Here is a 23,530-nt window from a genome sequence, read left to right on the forward strand (position 1 = left end):
GGGTTCATGATTTCCATCTTAATATCATCAGCGGGCTCCTCATCAGGTAGTTCAATCACTATTGGGGTTATCATAGCTATAACCCCTTCCTCATACAAAGCTGGGGTTTTCAAAAATTCCAGGCATAACCTCCTTTGCCCGAGATATACAAGCAAACTTACAAAAAAAAGAGCGGAATGATGATGGCATTATCATAGACACGACCCCCTCCTCTTCTTCTCCGCGTCGGATTACCCCCATGGCTACCATTTTGCGAACGCGGTTCAACTTCTCTTCTGAAGTCACATCATCCTGACCTTCGTAATATCCCACCAGCACTAAGGAGTTGTACAACCCGAAGCATCCACCACTAGAGGCCGTTGACTCGCCCGGTCTCCTTGGAAATTGAGTTCACTCCCCCTACATGATTTGGTAGAGGGTTACATTGCACATTTGGTTGAGCCTCCTTGAAAGTCAAGATCTTCTTGCCTAGAAGTCTGTTGAACTTTATATCTCAAAGACATTGCAATCATCTACATCATGCCCCCTCTCTCCCATGTGGTATTCGCAAGTCTTGTTCATATCGAACCCGGCGAACCTCGGGGGATTGTCTCTTGGTACCTCCTTCGCAACCATCCTCTTTTCGAGGAGCATGGGCAACAGCTTTGACAGCGGGCGCGGAAATGGAGAAAAATCCTTTCGAAAAGGCCTCTTGACGTTATCATATGCTCGTGACGAACTAGCTCGGACCACTATGGGCTTATGTGCAGGTGTTGAGGACGGTCGAGGGAAAGGCGGCTCCTGCACAAGTGCTACTTCAACTGCGGCCTCCTTATCTTTTCTTGCCAGGAATTTCTTCGTGCCTTCGGTTGAAATCTTTCCCTCGACCATTGCCCATTTGACTCCTTCACCTACCTCAACTAGTTGCGAAAATGTCTGGCAACCTGAGAACACTAACCCTTGGAAGTATTCAGGGGGTAATGTCTTAAGGAACAGTTGTTTCATCTCCCTCTCATTTAAGGCCGGCTTCACTTGTGAGGCCATGGTCCTCCATCTTTGCGCAAAGGCCTTGAATGACTCGTTCCTCTTCTTCTCAATACGGGTCAATTCTTCTCTTGTGGGGGCGAGCTCGGTATTAAACCGGTATTGCTGCAAGAACTCGTTGGTTAAATCCTCCAAACTAGTGAGTTCTTCAATGTCCAGCGCAATGAACCACGTTAGAGCAATGCCTTCCAAGCTATCTTGAAATGTGTGTATGAGAAATGGCATGTTGTTGGCATAGCGAGCCATTTTCCTCATGTAATACCTGAGGTGGGTCTTGGGACATCCCGTTCCATCATATTTTCTTGTGAACTCAGGTTCTTGGAAGTTTTCAGGGAAGTTCGTCTTGGTGTATGGAGACAACCTATTAGCTCCTTTCAGCTCGTAATCCTGCAAGGCACACAGTCGCTCTTCCATCTTTGCCAAGCGTTTTTCACTCTCTTCACTTAGACGGGCGTTGGGTTTTCCTTCGGAGGGGGATCCAAATTGACAATGATTGGCGTGATAGAAGGAGCCTCCCCAGCAGTTTCTTTCCCAGGGGGATCAACAACGTGTATGCCTTCTGTCGACACCGGAGTGGATGTTCCAGTGACAGCCACAGTGGGAGGCTCCTTGAGCTTTTGGCTTATTTCAAGCATCATTGCGGTGAGTTGGGCCAGCTGGTCCTCCATCTTGGCCAAGCGTACGTTGGTGTCCTCGTTCTCAATTCTGACTTTCGCGCGAGTGCGAATTGGGGATCTCTGCTTGGCCGTGTCGATGATCGGTAAAAGACAATCGATCGGCTAGTACCTAGAAACGGATAGATAAACATGTATAAGCATGGAGTAATGATTAGGCGGTTGGTCCATGACAAAGATCTAATCGCTCAAATTTGCTTGTTTCATTGAAAGCAAGGTTGCTACATAACGCAGGAAAAGACATGAGGGAGAACCCCTAAACAACGAGGTTAATCATGACTCCTATCTCCTGATAACGCGACTCGAGACAAATCATTGTAACGTAGGTGAGCATTGACCCATTACATATCGCACTTGACTCGATCTAACTAATGAGGACAACTCCCGCTTGTGACTGCTCCTCTAACTCGAGTCAACTTCAAGGCACGCTCTTCGGCTTCTTCGAGCTTCCTTTTGAGGCGCTTGATCTCGGCTCGATGGATGGTCTTTAATGGCACGACGGGAATCTTCGGGCGTAGGCTCTCTGGGACTTTATGCCTAAGGATGTATTCCATTGAGGCATAATAAGTCTTCTCTTGCCCTTCCAACTCCTCTTCGGACCATATTAGCTTCCGGGGATGGCACATATCCCACATCGACTTGACTAATGCAACGGAGTCTTCGTGATCTTGGCATCCATCAGGGAAGTCTATCCTGAGTGGGTCTTCTTGAATCATCGGTGGAAGTTGTTGAACCTCTTGGAACCGACGGACGACTCGGGTTGGGTAATACTCGGTGACTCGGTAATTCCCAACAAAGGAACGGGTCCAAAGAAGCCCACACACGAATCGCGCTTCTCGAATTCGAAGCCATTTGGCGTGCCATTGGAAATCTTCGGGTCTAGGGTTGGTCATGAAAGCTAACCACTCAGAATAGTGATAGTCAGGGGCAAACGTCTTCCTATCTTTAAATTTCAGGATAGGGTGGCTAGAGTCAGAGATGTCTTTCACGGTCATTAGGCTACCAAATCCTTTAATGTGAGAGAAGAACCAAATTTGCAAGAGTTCAGGAGGAGCGTGGAAAGTTTTGTTTTTGTTTTCTTTGAAATGGGTAAGGGAAAGAAAAGTTTCAGTCAGGATGGCGTTAACAAAACCCTTTCCCATACATGTCTCACGAACTACCCATGCCACGGAAGGGTTAATAGCGTTCCTACAATGTGGGAATAACACAAACCCGAAGAAGGCTAGCAAGAAGATCCTATTCTTTTGAAAAGATGGGGCATTTTGAAAAAGCTCATTTAGGAATGAAAACGGGCAAGTCTTGCGATTAGCTTTCAAAACTTTCCTCAAGTCATCCTCCTTAACTCTAAGGAAATCGATAAGGTCGATGCATGCTCGGTCCCCTACAGGTGGGCCAATTAACTCCGACACCAAAGGCTTTCCCATGACAACACTGTATTCTTCCAGGGTTGGAGTGAGCTCGTGGTCACCGAATATGAATGTGCAAGTCTCGGGACACCAGACATGCGCCAACGCTCGTACAACACCATAATGAGTTTCTATTTCTAAAAGGGGAAGTAATCGTCCGACATTGGATCGAACCCAATCATGGCCAGTCGAGTCTAGTCTATCCCACCATGTGCGAAGCTCGGCTTTCGGGGTAGCAATGATGTGAAGCTCGGGCATCCCCATCGTATACTACTCATAGTTACGATCAACCTAATTTGCCATGAACCAACCAAAAAAAGAAAGCGAATAAGTAAATTACGAAGGAGAGAATTTGAAAATCTTACCCTACTCATTGAGTAGCAAAGCCAATGACATAGACATACGCATGGACGGTGGCTCAATTTCTAAAATGGCTCAAAATGGAGCCATGGGATCACCGGACTGAACCAGCAAGGTTGCGGCAAGGTCGGGTTACCCATGACTCCGGTTTCGTCAAAGAACTAACCCGTGTCGCGCGATTGTAGACTGGGGTGGGTACCTTCAACGTGAAGAAAGAAATTTCGGGGTTAAGGTGGGCGACTCGTACTACGCGGTTGTAGTCGGAGTGGTATCCACTTTAACACCATCCTAGGTGATCCTATGCGGCCCAGGTCCGGCGGCAGGTTGTGTGTGCTATGGTGTAGTGCAATGCAGGAGACTCATGCATGACAATTTAAAAAAAAACAATCAGCACTTCAAACATGAATAAACCATTCACTCTTATACCCCTACAAAACAATTGTTAGAAATCACCACCCCTTATAACTCCCATAAACAATTAACATTTGACATGTTATGGATGCACATACTATCTTTGCTGCCAAACAAAAATATTTTTGAACAAGATTAATTTTGGCCTAAGTCCTCTAAAGTTTAAAACCCGGTCCCAAGAGTCGCCAAGTCAAGTCGCGACCTACCCTCGGGGGAGGGAACAGTTTAGGGGTATTGCCTAAGGGGACAGCCTAAGGCCCATGATAAGGCGCAAGCTCTCCCAAGCCTATACCCCGCGTGACGTTGGGATATATTATAGGAATTTTGCATAAAAGGAGTCGCCACTAGCCTATTGGGGTCGGCTAGAAACCAAGTAAGGCATGGGAGCGTGCCTCATTTCCTACGCAACCAGAGAATCTAGGTTCGGGGACTTGATTACACTAATCAACCAATTAGTGCCCTTTCGGTACCTGATCTTGTTCATTTTAACAAAATGACTTTTGGCAGGCAATTTGAATTGATTTTATGTTTATCCACTAACATGTGAGGTGATCATGCGGGTGCGCAATCATTAAAGTAATAACCATAACTACCAAGATCCAAATTGCCATAAAATTAAGCACATGCCATCAAACATAATTAGATATGCAAATTAAATATGCAACATAATTAATATACGAGCATATAAAGGTCTAATTATGCTAAAATGGCAATACATGATCAAACCCCATCATTTTTGGATTTTTGAAATTTTTAATTTTTTTTAATTAAATTTATTTTTAATTTTCTAAAAAAATTGATCTTTCTAAATTTTCGATTTATTTTTATTTTTTTTAAGGATTTTCGATTTTTTTTTTTAAAAAAAATATTTTTAAAATTTTAATTTAAAAGAAATAATTTTTATTATATTAAAAAAAAGGCGAACCCAGTCGGGTCGGTCGACTCGACCCGGTTCGGCCAGTCTGGAGTTCGGAGTGCAGTCGGACCGACCCGAGTTCGGTCCAGCCAGGTAGGCGAGCTGATCGGCCCGCTTCAAAAGGAAATAATAAAGAAAAAGAAAGAAGCCCACAAGTCTAGATCCTATATCGGCCCGAAACCCATCTTGATTTTTTTTTTTTTACTTCACCCACCTAAGGGTTCATTTTCTAATTAGGTGTTTCGGCCCAACCTAATCAGCCCACGAGACTAAATGAAAAAGGGCCCAACACGAAACCCATCTCTCTTTTTCTTTTTCTTTTTTACTTTTTTTTTTTTTTTTATCTTTTTGTGTTTTCTTTTCTCTTTTTCATTTTTTGTTTTTTTACCCCTTTTCGATCGTCTTCTTGGGGCCTCTTCTCCCACAGCCGCAGCTCGCCGAGGCACCTGCAGCTCCTCCGCCGGTCCGACGCCAACAACACCGCGAGTACCGACCGCCCTAAAGGAGTCGCCAACCCATCGTCTCGCTTCGGTGGCTCCGTCCGACCGACGCCGAGCGCCGCCGGCCACCGGTTGGCCGACGTTCCGAGAGTCTTCTATTTCGGTGAGGTATGCGCGCTTCGTCTCACCCCAAACCGCGCGAGGGAACCTACCGAAAAGCTAGAAGAACGACAGGGACGATGCGTGACAAGGGTATGATCCCAAGCAGCGCTAAAAAATAAAAAACTAAGCTCCGATCGAAGGCTGGATGTGGCGGTTTCGTTGAGGCATTTCGACAAACATGTGGCGTGCACTAACAATGTTAAGAGATTTCAGCTCAGCCGGAGCCCGACCGCGCATCCGAACCTTCAACAATACACACCAGAACAGCCAACAAATAAACGAGGAAAGGTGGTGGCCGGAGCTCGCCCGAAACCGGACGGGATGAGCTCCGGCCGGAATTCTTTCGAAGACACACTCCAACTGCTCAAAGAAAAATACCAACCTGGGTTCCTGCGGGAATGACGGCTTAGAGATATGTCGACGGTGGCGGCGGTGGCTCGAAGAAACGCCAGCAGCGGAAGCGACGACCTGAAGGCGCGTCGGTGGTGGTGGTACTTCGGAGACGAGCGCCTCTTCTCCCTATTCCCTCCTGGTTCTCTGTACTGCTGGGCTTCAAGGGTTACGACGGTAGCCGGTGCCTGACCGGCGGAGGTTGGGTGGCAATGACTGACAACAATGGTGCGCCCGATCCCCTCTTCCTCTCTGTGTTTCTCTCTATTCTCGGGCCTCTCTCCCCTTGATCTGGTTTTTTTTTTTTTTTTTCGATCTCCCCGTGTTACCGAGTTACGAAGATTACAGCTGTAGCCGACAGTTCACCGGCAGCAACTAGACGTCCGAGATTCCTCGGCTCCTTACTCGGCCTATTCTCCTCTCTTTCCTCTCGATTTCCTCTCTGTGTTCTCCCTCTGATCCTCCCCTCCGTGTTCTCCCTTTTTTCTCTCTGTTTTCCCCTCTGTGTTCTTATACTTCTTGCAGGTATCCTGAGCGAAGACCCCTTGCCGTGCCAGCTGGTTGATCGCTCTGCTTCCTTGACCCGCGGATCGCGCCGAAAGCCCTGCCATGCCGATCCTCCGCCTCGCCTCCTCTTCATCTTCCCGTTTCTTTCCCTTTTGCTCTCTCTTTTATCTTTTTTTTTTCTTCTGCAGGAACTTGCACGAAGACTACGGTCGAGCTAATTGCCGGTCGACTGCTCCCGACCCGCGGATCATGCCGCACACCCGCCACACCGATCCTCTCGCTGCCGCTCCGCCGTCGTCTTTGTTGCCTTCTGTCTTCCGCAAGTCTTCAAGCGAACACCAGCGGAGAGAAGAAAAAGAGGCTGGGCCAACTGAAAGAGAAAGGAGATTGGGCGAGGCCCAATGCGAGGAGAATAAAAGAGAGGGGCTGGTCGAGCCATGGTTGAATCCACCCGACGACCATTTTCGTTTTTTTTTTTAGATTTATCTTTGAAATTTTTTTAACTCTTCTTCTTCTTTTCTTGTTTTTTAAATAACTTAATTAAATAATATACATATATATATTTTTTTAAAAATTTTCTTTTGTGACTAATTCCCAACATTTAATACTATTTTAAATTAATTAATCTAGTTGAAAAATTAGGTGTCAACAAGTGCATAACATCATAGGTCGGTCTGATCAGCTTGCAATGGGGCAATTTTTTCCTTGGCAACCCAGTATGGGGTATCCTCATTTAGGGACTTCCTACCAGCGGGTGCCAATGCCGGTATACTATGGAGGAAATCCGAATGTATCATTCTCAGGAAGTCAAACTCGAATAGTCCACTGTCATGAGTGGGGCGGATCAATCGAAACAATCGGGTCGATTAATGCGGTGAAAACCCGGGCGATTCGCATGCGTGGACTTAAGGCACTTTCAATCAGGGTCAGCAAGCAAACCCTTACTTGGGTTTTCCACCCGGTTTCCTACCGATCTCCTTGGTGGCCGCCATGGGTCGCCCAGAACCTAGCGACGCCCTATATGTTTCCAATTCCGACGGGCCGGAGTTGTGACTTATTAGTCACCCTCTCACAGGACCCGAAAACTACTCGAGCTGGGCACGAGAGTTTCGAAGAGCGCTCGTCACCAAAGATAAAGAAGGTTTCATCGACGAAACTATTCCAATTCCAACCGATGAGAAGATGGGGCGACAATGGAAAAAATGCAATCAATTGGTAAGAACGTGGATAGGTAACTGCATCATCCCCGAAATCGTAGCAGGTTTACCTCCCATAGAGGATTCAAAAACAATTTGGCAAAATATTCAAGAAATGTACAGAAAACTCGATAGGGCAAAAATTTTCTCGCTGCATCAAGCCCTTAGCGAGCTTAAGCAGGGAAACATGTCAGTGACGACATGCTTCAACAAGCTATCCGCCCTCTAGAATGAGCTAGAAGCGGCATAAGAGAGACTCAAAGGACCGGAGGCAACACTCCAGCAATACAAAGCAATGAAGGATCGGAAAAAGCGACCCATTTTCTATTGATTCTCAATGATTCTTACCTTCATTTCAAATCGCAGATCTTGGCAATGGAACCAGCTCCTCCCTTTGGCCGGATATTTCAGCTCGTGGTGTAGGAGGAAAACCAGAGGCTCACTGCATCCGAGGCCAAAACCACCGAAACCTTAGCCTTGGCGGCGAAAATCAAAAAGGGGCAGAAAACCCTAGCCAAAGGAAGAGAGGCGACATCGTTAGGGTTCGGAGAGCCAAAGGGGGCGCTAGGGTTCGCAGAGCAAAAAGGCCCTTTTAAAGGCTCCGTGGACAGCCAAGATCAACTCTAGCAATCTAATGGTTAGAAAGGGGCGCGGCACTTGGGTGATTTCGACGGTGGAGATGCGCTCGGCTTAAAGGTATCCAACGGTTTGAATTATCCGAGAAATTATGGGCTGAATTTTAAAAATAGAGGGAAGTTATTTTGTGATCATTGTAAAAGGCCCCACCACACAATTGACAATTGCTAGAAATTACATGGGAGGCCTGACAGAAAGGAAAGGAGATTTCAAAAAGCGAGCTTATCAGCCCACTTCATCCACGATGTCAATCAACCAATCACACATGGAGAATATCAACAATTATTGCAGTCTTTGCAAAAATTGGAGGTACCAAAAAGGGGGAGCAGTTTTACAGGTATTTCTTATTGCCTGACATGTAGTATATCAAGAAATGCCTGGATTATTGACTCTGGAGCGAGTGATCATATTACATGCAATAAAAGGTTATTTTCTGATATTCATGAAGATTCAACTAATCCTATTATTGTGCAACTGCCAAATGGCAATATCACTCGTGTCACCCTAACTGGGACCGTCACTCTTAGCCCACAAATTACTCTAAAAAATGTTCTTTACGTTCTGAATTTCCAATTCAATCTTATCTCAATGTCCAAAGCCTATTAAGAAAATTCATGCCAAGTATTTTTCAATGCTGACTGGGAAACTGATGGGCTGGGGTAATCTCTCTGAAGGATTGTTTTATTGGAGAAATTCACCCAAAAATCTTGATTTACTCTTTTGTAATAAATCATTGTGTAATCTAACTACCGATGATAAGAATTTCCTTTTACATTCCAGATTGGGTCACAGCTCTTCTTTTCCTTATCCTCAATGCCCTATTTTCCCAATTGCGAACCAATTTCGAACACCCTTTCCACTAAGTCAACATCGCTCAAGTGACATTCTTTCTTTGTTACATGTTGATGTCTGGGGGCCATAACATACATTAAATCATGATGAGTCTCGATTCTTTCTCACCATCGTAGATGATCACTCCAAGGCCACATGGCTTTTTCTCATGCAAAGTAAGGGTCAAGTTTTGTCTCATCTTAAGACCTTTCTTTCCTTGTCAAAAACTCAATTTGGGAAAAATGTTAAAAAAATACGGACAGACAATGGTAGTGAGTTTTTCAATCATGAATGTACTGCTCTTTTTTTGTCCCATGGGATACTACATGAGAGCACATGTGTTTATACACCACAACAGAATGGGGTGGTAGAACGGAAACATCGTCATCTATTGGAAGTGGCACGAGCTTTGAAATTCCAAGCTTCTGTTCCAGACATTTTTTGGGGCGATTGCGTTTTAACTGTAGCTTATTTAATCAACCGTATTCCAAGTAAACTTATTGGCGGCTGAACACCTTTTGAGCTGCTTTATGGAAAGAAACCAGATCTGGGACATTTGAAGATTTTTGGATGTCTTTGCTACGCCACCATAGTAGGTCCTAGAGATAAAATGGGACCTCGTGCTCGTCGATGCATCTTTATGGGATATCCAGAAGGGATACAGGGTTTTTGATCCTTCCACAGGAGAATTCATAGTTAGTTGGGATGTTTCGTTTCAAGAGAATTCATTTCCTTTTGCCACCTCTCGCATCGATACGAATGATGATCTTTTTTCGTACTATTTAGATGGAGGAAACTATGGAAGATCCAAACTATGTTCTCCTTCCTCCATCAGCAAATATCAGGCCATCTGCTATGACCCTTATGGACATGACGTCCTCAATTGAAGTGACAACATCACACTAGGAGGAAGTCGCTTCTCCAGTTTCGAGTACTGTTGGGGATTCAAATGATAATCATTCACTATCAAGGCACCATGTACCAAGGCGATCCGGACGTAGCACACGTCCACCGACCTGGACCAAAGACTACATATGCGGAGTCCAGAAATCACCAGGTATTTTGTTTTCAGTTGCCTCATTTGTTTCTTTCGATAGACTTTCTCTAGAACATAGATGTTGTATTACTCGCATTTCTGATGGGTGAGAACCATCGAGTTTTAAGGAGGCACGCACTGATCCGCGTTGGCAGAAGGCCATGGAAGTAGAGTTAATGGCCTTGATGGATAATCAGACGTGGGATCTTGTTACCCTACCTGCACACCGCAAGGCGATTGGATGCAAATGGGTTTACAAGATCAAGTATTGTGCAGATGGATCTGTTGAGAGATACAAAGCTCGATTAGTGGCAAAAGGTTTCACACAATGGGAAGGTTTTGACTACCACGAAACCTTTTCCCCCGTGGCCAAAGATGTCACTGTTCGATCATTCCTTTCCGTAGCGGCTTTTCGGGACTGGTCATTGCATCAGATGGATGTGCACAATGCATTTCTGCATGGGGATTTAGATGAGGAGATTTATATGGAAGTGCCACCAGGTTTACGGAGACAGGGGGAGGATAAAGTCTGTCGTCTCCGCAAATCCTTGTATGGACTCAAACAAGCCTCAAGACAGTGGTATGCGAAGTTTGCTGAGTCATTGATAGCTGCCGGTTTTCAACAGTCCAAGTTTGATTATGCTGTTTTCACATGGACTAGAGGTATGTCATCTATCTACTTAATGATATATGTAGATGATATACTTATTATGGGCAATGATGAAGTAGCTATCAAAGAATTCAAAGACTATTTGCATTCAACGTTCCATATTAAGGATTTAGGATCACCAAAGTACTTCCTTGGAATCAAAATCGCATGCTCGGACCAAGGGATTTCCCTTAGTCAGAGGAAATTTGCACTGGAGATTATATCGGAAGCAGGTTTATCAAGATGTAAGCTAGCTGTAATTCCAATCAAGCAGAACATTAAATTGACTACGGCAGATTATGATGCTGGTTTATCTCAACAGACTGATCCTATACTCAAGGATCAATTGAGGTATCAGAAGCTCGTTGGGAAGCTCATATATTTGACCATGAGCAAACCAGATATAAGTTATGCAGTTCAGACACTCACTCAGTTTATGCATCAACCGAAGGAATCTCATATGAATGTAGCACTTAAAGTGGTGAAATACTTGAAGAGTTGTCCAGGACTCGGGATTCTTCTTTCCAGGAAATGCGACATGAGGATGATCAAGCATCGTGATGCAGATTATGCGACCTGTCTGATGAGCAGAAGATCCATAACTAGTTTCTACATCAAATTGGGAGACTCTTTACTCTCATGGAAGACAAAAAACCAACCGACTGTTTCACTATCTTCGACAGAGGCAGAATATTGTGCTATGGCAAAAACAACTTGTGAAATAGTATGGTTAAGAGGATTGCTTCGAGATCTTGGAGTACAAGTTAGAGGACCGACTAGACTATTTTGTGACAATGATGCAGCCATCAAACTTGCATCGAATCCTATTGTGCATGAGAGAACCAAGCACATAGAAGTGGACTGTCACTTCACACGAGAAAAGATTCAACAAGGGATGATCGAGACACAAGGGATTGGGACAGAAGAACAACTAGCAGATGTCTTCACGAAGCCTTTATGTCAGAGACAGCATGCGTATTTCTTGAGCAAGCTAGGCGTCTTGGACATTTACAAGCCACCAGCTTGAGGGGGAGTGTTGAAGATACGCAAGGATATTCAACCGAATCATTCAGATATCACTACACAAGTCAAGATCAATTAATATTGAATCTGATTTTGTATATAATATGATTTCCTTTTATTTACATACAACATGTATTATAATAGACATGCTCTGTACATCACATCAATATACTTAAATACAAGAAAAACTTCCCCCTCTCGCTTTCCTTCCTCTCGTCTTCTTCATCTTCTTTCAACCTTTGATAAGTTCTATAGTAGCTAGATTGGTCTAACAACAAAAAGTAGTTTTTACGTTTTTTTTTTTTTCAGGTTAATCTCTCGAGTGACGATAATATGACAATTTAAATTTGGAGACAACATTAAATATTTTAATATAATTTATAGATTAAATTGAGCATATATTGAAAATCTAGGGACCTCATCATACAATAAATTAGAATTTAGGGACCATATGAAATAAATTTAAAGTTAATGGATAAATTATGCAAATTTTATCTAACAAAGGTAGTTTTGGGGAGGGAAGCGCAGGGATTTTAAAGCCGTCTTTTTCGGGGATCCGAAGGTCTTTTCATCCGCGAAAACCGTCTGGAGCGTCAGTTATCGTAGATATTGCCTTCCAATTCCATCAGGGCATCTCAAGTTAACTGTTAACCACATCGGTTTTCTTCTTTGGAGGCGCCGTTTTTTAGAGAGAGAGAAACGGATACCGTACGCAGAGAGTCAAAAAGGCTTCGAGAGAGTGAAAAATCGATCCGTTTCTCCCTTGGCTGAGAAGTCTGATTGATCCTGGTCTCCATTGAAGCTTCGCCACCCGGCCCGTATCTTCGTCGATGAGTTTCCATGGTTGTCTCGGGGTTTCAGTTGATCATCAATCGTGATTAGAACTCCATTGCATTGAGGCGTTTCTCGGTCGTCGACAGTGCTGGTCTGTCTGTGAGAAGTGGCCCGGAGTTTGTGTAACGCTTCGACAATGATGACCGGAGGTGAGCTTTTCTCAATCTTTTTCTCCTTTTGTATTTTCATCGTGCTGTTCATGTGTTGAATTATTATCTGTGACGCTGTGTGTTCGAAGATCTTCGAACGATCGGTGGTGGTCGATGGCGGTGTTGTAGTAATGGATGGTGTTCGGAGGCGACAGCCATGGCAGCGATGGTTTTTGGTAAGATTTGAACCCTGCGTGTTATTTTCTTTTTTCTGCTTTAACATTGAACAGCCATAAATACCTGCCGCCAGTGTCAATCTTACAACCGAGACAGCAGTTATACGGCCTCTATTTGAAGCCAAGACTGTACATAACCCTCGAGGTAAGCAATTTTATTCACTATATGCTTTATGCTTGTTGCAGTAGAATGAGGTTTGGCTGTCATTTGGGAATATCATTGCTGCATATAACGTGCTTGTTATCACAGATTTTTTGTGTCGATTACTCCATCTACTGGGGTTGAAGTGTAAGCTTTTATATCTCTTTGGCTTGTCACAGATACGTATCAAGAGTTGGGTTTTACTCGCTTACGATGCACTTCCTTGTTAGATGGAAAAAAAAAAAAAAGGCCAAAGGTTACGTAACAAGGAAAGCTATTGGGCACGACTGTAAAAGGTTTTCTTTTGAAATATTGAACTGGCCACTTTAGAAGTCTTTTTTTAGTATGGAGAATCTCAGTCACGATTATAATCAAATAGTTAGAGTTGTCGCCAGTACAGAAATGTCGCCAGCCCTTGAGTTGCTACATTAGTTCAACATGGTGCTTGCAATAACTATACCTTTTTTTTTTTATGTCATCGTCATTGGTCAGCCTTGGCTTCATGAATCTTTGTTGCTCATTGAGAGTAGTACAAAAATTCTTACTTCAACCGAGCTCAACGTGGAGTTGAAATCTATGTTGCTCATTGAGATTTGGTGTACTTATTTTAGCGTGGAAATCCAGGAGTCACAATGCATGTCAGGAGAGGACAACCGAATAAAACTTCATTGTTCTGACTAAACTTATGCATTATATTGATTTATCAATTTTATAACTTGAGAACCTAGCTAGGGAAAAAGGGGCAAATTATGAAGGATAAAATATGTTGCTTTTGCTAGCCTTTCTTGTGGAAAAACCATATTCGTGGCAATTGAGACTGAATTGTGGTCCCTGATTTGACTGAACAATTTAATTTGATAGCTAGTTTTAGACTCTAAAATCCTCATTACTTATTCTTGCCGAACGCTTGGATGCAGGTTGCCAATTGGATTTGAAAGAAAAATCTCTTGTTGTAGTTTTAGAGGCTAGTCATATTGCTTTTTAAGTGGATCGAGTCGACACTCCATGTTCATTGGCGGAACTCACCAAGTTTTGGATTGGTACTCCTATCTACAAAATGGTTTTGTGTCATCTATTAAAAAATTGCAGACTCTTTTAATAGAACAATTGACAGAACAAATCTAGTATGGAAAATGTAGGGGAAGCTGTATTTCCCATTATGAGCTAGTGTGGGTCCCAAGAATTTTGTAAGTTGATCAGTCAGGTCTAGTTTAGTGAGTGTGGGCAATAACTGTTCTAGCATTGTATTTAGTTTGTATGTTTCGGATCAATTAACTCTAGAAACCTAAGGTTCTCATTTTTTGGAACATGAGATGTATCTGTGCTGAAATTTCACTTGGTATATTTATTATCTTTCATATGATTATGTGGTGATGAAGTAAGCATATTAGGTGGCCATGTTCATCTCCTCACTCCCGTCCCGTGGCTCTACTCAAACTAAGAGGCTTACAGGGAGAGTTTAGAGAGAGAAAGCGAGCTTCGATGGAGTCAACCATATCCAAGACTTTCTCTCCATCCTCATTCCATCCCCCTCAACCCCTTCATCTTCCATCTTTCCGCTACGTTACCCGATCGCTGCGTCGCCGATGCAAGTGGGTGTTTGGCACCAATGATCGCATCACCTTTAGCATAACCCCCAGAGGATTGAGTGAGGCCTGGTAGGGATTGGTAACTAGGAAAGTGCTGACCATTATAAGAATTTCCTCCTTATATTGAGTCAACCTTGAACTTTGCGAATTTGTCGAAGATTAGTTTGATATGAGGGAGGGAGGGCGGTAGAGAGAGATTGAGAGAGGGAGGGAGGTAGAAATAGAGAGACAGGCCTTCAGTATTATTCGGATCAAACGGAAGGCCTGTATCTCTATTTTTACTTTTCTCCCTCTCTCAATCTCTCTCTACATCCCTCCCTCCCTCATATCAAACTGATCTTCGGCGAATTCACAAAGTTCAAGATCTCAATGACTAAATATAAGGAAGAAATTGTCATAGTGGTCAGCACTTTGCTAGCTACTAATTCATATCAGGCTTCACTCAAATCTCTGGGGGTTTATGCCGGAGGTGATGCGATCATTGGTGCCGAACACCCATCTCGGCTAATCGCCCACAGGCTCCGCTGCATCTACGCCGATCGCATCCGCACCCTGAGGCTCGCTCCGGCCTTGTTTGTCTCCCCCGGTTCCCACGAGGTTCCGCTTGCGATGCGTTCCGAGCTCCCCTGCTCCTCTCGGCAGATGCAGCGACGGCGGAGTCGACGGTGAGGATGGAAAGGAGAAATCGGTCTTGGATGGAGCCGAGGCGGCCTTAGGGGTGTTACCTCCGATGTCATAATTCTCGACGTTGGAGTAAGCCCCCCCCCTTCTCTCTCTCTATATATATCTCTCGCACTTTATGTGAATGCACGAGCTAAATGTTCGATTCTTTTATTTTTTTTTGGTGTGCGGCCACTTGAGTGTCTCTATTTCGTCTCTGCAGGGAATGACTTGTGGGGGATGTGCAGCGAGCTTGCAGAGAATTCTGGAAAATCAAGTGAGTTCGCCATTTTCTTGTCTTTCTTCTAATTCGTGAAGAGTGTTTGCTATTATATTCTCTAAAGTAACTAGGATCGTCCATTTTTCACATGAAGATAAATCGTCATCAACTTGAATTGAACTTAGTGTGAGAGGATATTCATCTAGTGGGTTAAGTGAAATAAGGTTTCAAATTATCCCTTATGTGGGTGGAAAGAATTGCAGGAGAAATGGCTTTCATCAATTTTTGTGCTAAGATTTGAACCCTGTGTGTTTTTTATTTTTCTGCTCTAACTTTGGACAGCCACAGGTGTCCGCCGCAAGGGTCAATCTTACAACTGAGACAGCAATTGTATGGCCTGTTTCTGAAGCCAAGGCTATGCCTAATTGGCAAAAGGAGTTGGGGATAAACACTTGCAAATCACTCAGACAAATTGTGGCTTAAGCCTAAGTGAGTTTACCATTGCTTTTCTCTTTCTCGTAACTTGTGAAGAATCATCCATTTTTCCTCATGAAACGAATCGCCATTGACTTCAATTAAACTTAGTGTGAGAAATGTCATTTTCTGGGTGTGATTTGAACCGGGCATGGTTTTCTCTTTTTCTGCTCTAAACATTGGACAGCCACAAGTATCTGCCACCAGCGTCAATCTGACAACCAGGATAGCAGTTGTATGGCCAGTATCTGAAGCCAAGGATGGCAAAAAGTGTTGGGAGAAACACTTGCAGCAAACTTGACAAATTTTGCCTTCATGTCTAACCCTCGACATAAGTAGTTTTATTCACCATCTGCTTGTTGCATCTGAACGAGGTTTGGCTGACATTTGTGAATATCATTGCCACATATAACGTACATTTTATCACAGATTTTCTTTGTTGATGACTCCATCTAAAAGTTGGAAGTACAATCTCTTACATCTGTAATTTTCCGTCATATAATACAAACTACCTCGGATAAGAATATTTTTAATGCAGGGGGTGGTTGACAAGTTCTCTGGATGCTCTCGTGGATTTGGTTATGAGAGGCAAGCAATGGATGAGGCTATTGAGGAAATGAATGGACTTATCATTGAGGAAAAATTTCAGCCTCAAGGTTCAGGTAGAGACTGAGATGGTGATCGCAGTTGTGATTGTGGTCATGATTGTGGTCCTAGTCGGGACTCTGGTGGTGGACATGGAGGTGGAGGTGGAGAGTGCTTTAAGTGTGACAAGCCTGGGCATTGTGGAAGGGAGTGTCCTCGTGAAGGGGGCTGGGGAGGTAGGTATGGAGGGAAGGAAGACAGATATGGAGTTGGTGGTGGTGGGCACTATGGTCCTGATCGAAATGGCGATCGATCTGGAGGGTGCAATAGGGATAGTGGTACTCAAGGAGGATCAGGAAATGCTCCTATAATCAGGACCGTTCTGGTCCCTATGAACATTGTGGTACAGGGAACTTCTGTCCTGGGTAGAAAGAATACTACTGATAGCTATGCACATAATTTTTCCAGTTATAGTAAAGCAGTTGATTCTGCGCTGATTGAAAAATATTTTGTGCTTGTAGCAGAGCAACTGGAGGTACTGCTGTTACTTTCTGGAGGTGTCAAAGTCCCTTCTGCTGAATCTCTTCTTTATTATTCTGTGGGTGGACAAATCTGCTTGATCAGTCTTTTGTTGTGCGAACTTTGGCTAAAAGATTCAACTGTTTAATATCCATGAATGCTTGTTTTGATGTTATGGTCTGACGGCATTGGTTGCTTGACTTAAACAACCCAATTTGGCCTTAAGCTTTCAATGATATGATCGATACTGGATTCTCTTTCTCTTACATGCTTTAGCAATTGCAAATGCGTCTCTTGGTCGACTTCTTCATTGGCATTTGTGACTGTGGAGTGCGGACAGCTTTTTGGTGTCTATATGGCTCTTTTGAGGATAGGGCAAGAAATTCACCTGTGAACGTAATGCGTTTTTTCTATGCAAAAGAGAAGCTGCCTTAGAAATGGATGCCCGTTTTGGCTACAAATTTTCAGATGTCTTACTTTTTGAACAGGAGTTAAGCGGGTGAGCTCTATGTTTTTTATACACATTTGGTTAGCACTCTATTAATCCTGCTAAGTTTCTGGCAGGATTATTGGCTGTTTTGATGCATGGTCATGTTGCTTTCATGTCATAGGACATGGCTGTAGTCTTAAAAATTCTGAAAAGTCCTTTTGGCCTCAAGAAGCTATTCCTTTATGCAATTAACTCCGTAAAATCCAGCAGCACCTTCCCCACATGATTGCTGGTCTCTGTCTCCTCCATGTGCATGGTGCTGCTATTGTCTTAGGTTTCCTTGATAAATTTCCCTTTCAGGTGTAATGACGTCTCTTCCTATGAATCGGCAATGTTGTTATAAACACATGGTTCTTTTCACTTCAGCGGCTTTGCGTGCATTGACTTGCATTTCTGCATTAATGATCATGTATCTTTCCCTAATTCTTTTAAAAGTTGTGCTTGCTCCATCTGAAATCGATACTGGGTTTGTAACTCCTAGATGAGATAGACTCTTAGCATTAGCAAAAACTGGATATGGTCATTTCCTTTTCAGATTTTCTCTGTAGTTACTTGGTTAAGGTTATTGTGCATTCTTAACTACGGCTCTGTAAATGTTTCGAGTCATTTTCAGTTGGAGAAATCTCCCCAGCACCCCCTAAACTTTTTTGTTCTAGTTGGTATACAAAATTGTGGATTGTTGTTTTGCACGTCTCATAGTCCGAGTAATATGACCATTTCTTGCCCATTGTTCACTTGCAAGCCTCATTCACGTACCCAGCAGAGGCGGTTCTTGAACAGAGCAAGCCTTGCCTCCGTTTCACATACTTGAATGACCCGGCAAGGGTATTTTGAGCAACCGCGCTTCATGAGATGCAGACCTTAAAATGACTCAAAGGGGATGATACAACGCTTCGATTCCCTCTTTACCAATTCAAGAAAGATGACAGGATTTCGTTCTAGCGAGCTCAACGACTGCAAAATTTGATTGATCAGAACAGGGTGCGTTGTGCACGCGGGTCCCGTTCTTTCTGGGGCGGAGTGTTTTCGCCCGTTACGCCTCCATATACGACAAGCAGGGACAGCACATCTCAAAGATAATGGTAGTCTCAGGGTGTCGCTAGGATGAGCACATTCTAGCGACATGATGTTGTGAGTGCCCCAAGCTTTGACTCTTCCTATATAAGAAAAGCTCGAGGCAGAAGACCCACCACAACCCAATCTCGCACGGACCCTAGAAAGGGAGGTGTCTCCGATGGGTGATCTTGGCAACACAGGCGCTGTTCCATTGCGTGTATCCAGTATTCATTCATACGATTCTCGCTATTATATCAGCGCCTGTGTTTTCAGGTCACCCCTTTGAGATGATCACACTCTTTTCCTTCCACATATCGATAATGACTCTCCCAAATTAATTGGTATGGCTTCTTTGTCTCATTGAGATCAGGTGACTCGCTTTTAGGGTTCAACGTGGTGATTGAGGTGCTTTGGAAATTCATTTTCACGCTTGTACTCAGCTTCTTTTTCCATATTTGTTATAAGAATATCAGCTTCTTTTTCCATATTTGTAATAAGAATCTCTGTCAATTTTTTGTCGCCATTATTTCTAGGGAAGTATACTACAATTATGTAAAACTACTGATTGTTGCTCTAGCCGCTTTCTTGTCACGACGAGTTGAGATTAAAGTGCTCGTTAGTGATTCACCCCAGTAGAGCATGAGTGAGGTCATAATAACCTCTTGGACCAGAGGTGGTGTAGAAGAAGTAAAGTCTCTCCGATCCCTCTTCATAGTTTGGATGAGGGCATGGCGGCCCTCACTCGATCTGGGCCTACCTAGTGCTAGTGAGGGTCGGCCGGCGACCATCAACAGCCTAAATGGAGGGAAAAAAAAAGCAAAGAAAGAGAAAGAATTATAAAATATCACTAATTGTAGAAGTATCGAATATGACAAAACTGTACCAGGCAACTTGAGAAACATTTATACCTAATTGTAGTACAACACCCCCAACAAAATATCGTCTCCCACAACTATTACATTTTAATTTTCTCGCACCACACACAAAACACTTAAAGCAAACTAGCTTTTATGAAGACACGCCCGCAACTCTTATTTTTCTCTCCCTTACGGACGGGCAACTTTCTTTTTTCTAATTGTGAAGCTATTGCCGTTGCGGCTTTTGTGTGGTTTTCACCACAGCCCATCGTTTTGTGGCTTGCCAAATGAATGCTTCTGATGGCCTTAATTCATAGCTAGGATAAATGCCAAATTAGTCTTAAATTTATTGTACGTATGCCAATTCAGTCATAACTTCTTTAATTTTCTGAATGTAGTCTTAAATATTTGTGTGAAATTCTAATGTAATTTTTTTGGTTGATTGCCGTTGAGAAAATTGCTAGCATGACGTTTAATCATTGTCAGCTGTCCTACATGGCACTGTCCTATATGGCATTGGACAACTTAATTCGAAATAATGTTTTATGAATCACTACGAACAATTTCTGTTGGTAAAAAATTCAACGGCCATATTAAGTTGCTTTTGGAACTCTTCAACTACCTTATCTTCTTCCTTTAACCACTTCAATTGTATGCCACTATCAAAAGAAGACGAATAGGGTTGACTAGACTTGAATTCTCTCACTTCTTCAATTAAGCGCATTTGCCAATTGCGGCTTGTTTACTTTTATAGCTAGCTGTATATCCGCGGGATTCAATACAAATGCATGGTTATAATATGAGAGTGTGGACTCTGTTATTAATAAATGATTCATCTAGAACTATTGAAGATGTAAAATTTACTTTCCGTATTAATATGGGTCTAAAAAGTAATATCTTTTAAAGTAAATTCTCCTTCACCACGGTAGATTTTGCTCTCCTCAGTGTAAGAACTATTTTAAATTTCAAAATGAAAAACCATATTCAACCACATAATAGGCCAAATTACACATGACACTTTTAGCTGGAACAATCCACAAGGGAAGTAGGATTTAAATTCCTTTGGTCCTTCTCACTTTTGTTTTTTTTTTTTTTTTTTTTTTAATGAAAGACAGATAGCAATGTTTTCAGGGGAAGATAAGTTAGAGACAATGTAACAAGATGGAGCAAGGCACCCATCCTTCAAGGAAATGCTCACTTTGCAGGTCGCATTCCTTCCCACCAAATCTGTGCAAAAAGGTGGTCCGTGGTCGCCAGTCATGCACGTTCCCCCGAAACCAAGCATAATCACCTCCGAATCTACATTAGAAGCAAACTCCACTTTTAAATTCCATTTGTTAAGAAAAACTGTTTTTGAAAAGTTATTTTCCGACTTGCAGCATTTGTATGATATAAAATTAATCGATCTAGCGAAAACGTTTTCCAAAAACTGAAAACAACAATTTTAGATAGGAGGAAAATAATTTCTCTTTTTGATAAGATGGAAATCACTTTCCCCAAACGACTAAACAAATGAAAATTAACTATTTTCCTTGAAAATGATTTTCATAACAAATATTTTTCTTTATCATAAAATTTCAGTGAAACAAATACATCCTTAATGTCAACCCATGACATAGTTTAGATTTTCCTCCATCTCCTATCCATCATGTTCCACTAGTTCCCCATTGAATCACCACGATTTTCAGAGATCTCTCACATGTTGTGCTGGCACATATCAACCACCGTTCTACTTAGCAACTACCGTCACAGAAAGTAAGCACAATGACATACTTAAATGTCCCATCGCCTAATCAGCTCTCATGGGTTGTTCCAGAACATAGTTGTCCTCCATGAATTTCATTTTAGAAATTTTCACGAGAAAATGTTATAATCTTCTTAATATTTTGTGGAGAAACAAACTATATTTATCATGACATCGTAATTTATGGAAAAGGCATTATAATTGATATCTGGAAGTAAAGTTGATTATCAGACTTTTTAAATAAATGTACTTGCTTAAATTGTGAAATAGACCTACTTAAGTATAAATTGGCTATGGTTGTTTTCTCTGCTTGAAAAGAAAATTAAAGAATTATTATTCCTTAATTGTACAAAAATTAGCTTACCATCAAAAAGTTATTATGCGAAGAAAATTTGATCCAAATATGAAGTTTCCTAATTTGAATAAGTTTTCTATTTTGGATCATATTCTTTAATATACATATATATATATATATATATATATATATATAAAAAGAAGTGGGTCTCCTGTTGTGAAGAGTATGAAGGAGATGGCTTTTTTGTAAATTACACCATCAAGCAATCTAAGATTGTTGAAGCTAATTAATTCCGGTGGATAAAATTAGTGAATTCCTTTATGAGATTAAAATATTATTTTGTGAGTTATTTGATATAATTAGAGGTTGGAAATAGTTAGAATATCTGATTGACTCAAGTGTTATTGTAATTTCTATTTTATTGCTTGATCTACACTTGTGCTACTCGCATCCTAGAGTAAATCTAGTGTACGAGTTATTTCTTAATTCTATTTATCTTATTACTTGATCGCTTGCAACCATTGTTGCATCTAAATGCTTATTTCTTCCAAATTAGCGACCAAAGCCAAAATCGATCAAGCCCATCATCACTCAGATTCATAAGGCCTAGAAATATGGGAACAAAATAATGTCAAGAAGGAGTGAATTCACGACCGAACTCACGCGCAATCATTATTCCTAGTATAAACAAACGAAAGTTGAATAAATAAACTATTCAATATAGGTGTGCAAAAGAACCGAGACTCGCTCGGACCGCTCGGAACCAAATCGGGAACCGCCTAGAACCGGTAACCAATCCGGTTCCCATTACAATTTATGGAAACCGGTAGGTACTAGTCCGGTTCCCGCCCATGGGCGGATCCGCCAACCTGCCCACTCGGACTGGACCGGTTATATTATATAATATATTAAATTTTAATATTAAAAATTTTGAAATTAGCAAATGTAAATTTTAGGGCTCCAATCACCATCTTGTCTCAACTCACTACTCTCCTACTTCATCTCATCTCTTTCAATTCAAAATCTCCCCAAGCTCCCTCTTCCTCTCCAATTTACCTCAAGATCTACTCATCTCCCTTTGAGTTCTAGTCTGAACTCGACAAAATAGTAAGTTAATTCTCTTTTCCTCCCTCAAATTTGAACTTTCTCCCCACGTTGTTGCCACCTCCACATTCGTTGTCACTATCGTCCTCTTCGTTGTTGGGCTCGTCCCGCTTCTACCTCCCCTCTTCCTCCTCCCCCTCCTCAAGCTTCTCCCCATCATCCTCATCTTCGAGGACGGCCGAACTCTAGGTCTAAGAACGGCTCATTGTCCCCATTGTGCTCCTCATTGTCGGTCTCGAGGGAGGAGTGGGAGACGACAAAGGTGGTGGCTAAGATGGTGGTGGTGGCTAAGACGGAAGCGGAGTGAGGGTTGCAACTAGTTGAAGGTGAAAAGGGGAAGGCGTGGAGGTTTGACTAGTTCTATAGATCCACCTGAGAACTGGATTGGACTGGCGGTTCAGTTCCTGGGTGAATCCATGCAACTAGCGGGCAGTTCCCGGCTCCAATTTTTCGGAACGAGTTATTAGCGAGCGGTTCTCGGTTCTAGGTTGGGAACCGCCTGCCCAAACCATGCACACCCCTACTATTCAATTGATGTAGTAGCACTTTGTCACGCCCCGACCCTCAGGCATGCACACATCCCTTACTTATGGTCGATTTTAAAATGCGATATCCCAGGACTATGTATCGCCGACCCTTTCATTTTTAATAGCACATGCGGAAGCAATTATAATTCCCCAGACAATAAAGCAATGGGATAGAAAAGCAGGCCATATATTTTCCTTACTGAAAATTCACAACTGCATCTTTTTACATGCATCTCATAGTATTCTACAATGCTATATATACGCAACTCTGGTCTAATGTCTATTCACAGGCAAACAAGGTCTAACAGGAGAAGACGAGATCTCAGTCCTCATTCGGGTCGTACTCGGGGTTATCCTCGGGGTCCTCCTCCACATACTCCTCTTCGGGTTCCTCATCAGGGACCTCCTCATCAGATTCATGCTCCTTAGGCTCCTCATCCAAGTCCTGA

The 23,530-nt window shown here is 42.6% G+C and overlaps 1 long non-coding RNA gene and 1 pseudogene across 1 annotated transcript; both read left to right on the forward strand.

Annotated features, from left to right (window-relative positions):
- The first annotated feature begins 15,451 nt into the window (after positions 1-15,451).
- LOC108956489 lies at positions 15,452-16,416 on the forward strand. The gene is made up of 3 exons (XR_005553328.1): positions 15,452-15,487; positions 15,779-15,919; positions 16,092-16,416. It is a non-coding gene; the product is annotated as an uncharacterized LOC108956489 (long non-coding RNA).
- Positions 16,417-16,436: 20 nt separating this feature from the next.
- Positions 16,437-17,069, forward strand: LOC120296189 (annotated as a pseudogene).
- The last annotated feature ends 6,461 nt before the right edge of the window (positions 17,070-23,530 follow it).

Source organism: Eucalyptus grandis, chromosome 7, assembly GCF_016545825.1.
Source record: "Eucalyptus grandis isolate ANBG69807.140 chromosome 7, ASM1654582v1, whole genome shotgun sequence".
Classification (NCBI taxonomy): Eukaryota; Viridiplantae; Streptophyta; class Magnoliopsida; order Myrtales; family Myrtaceae; genus Eucalyptus; species Eucalyptus grandis.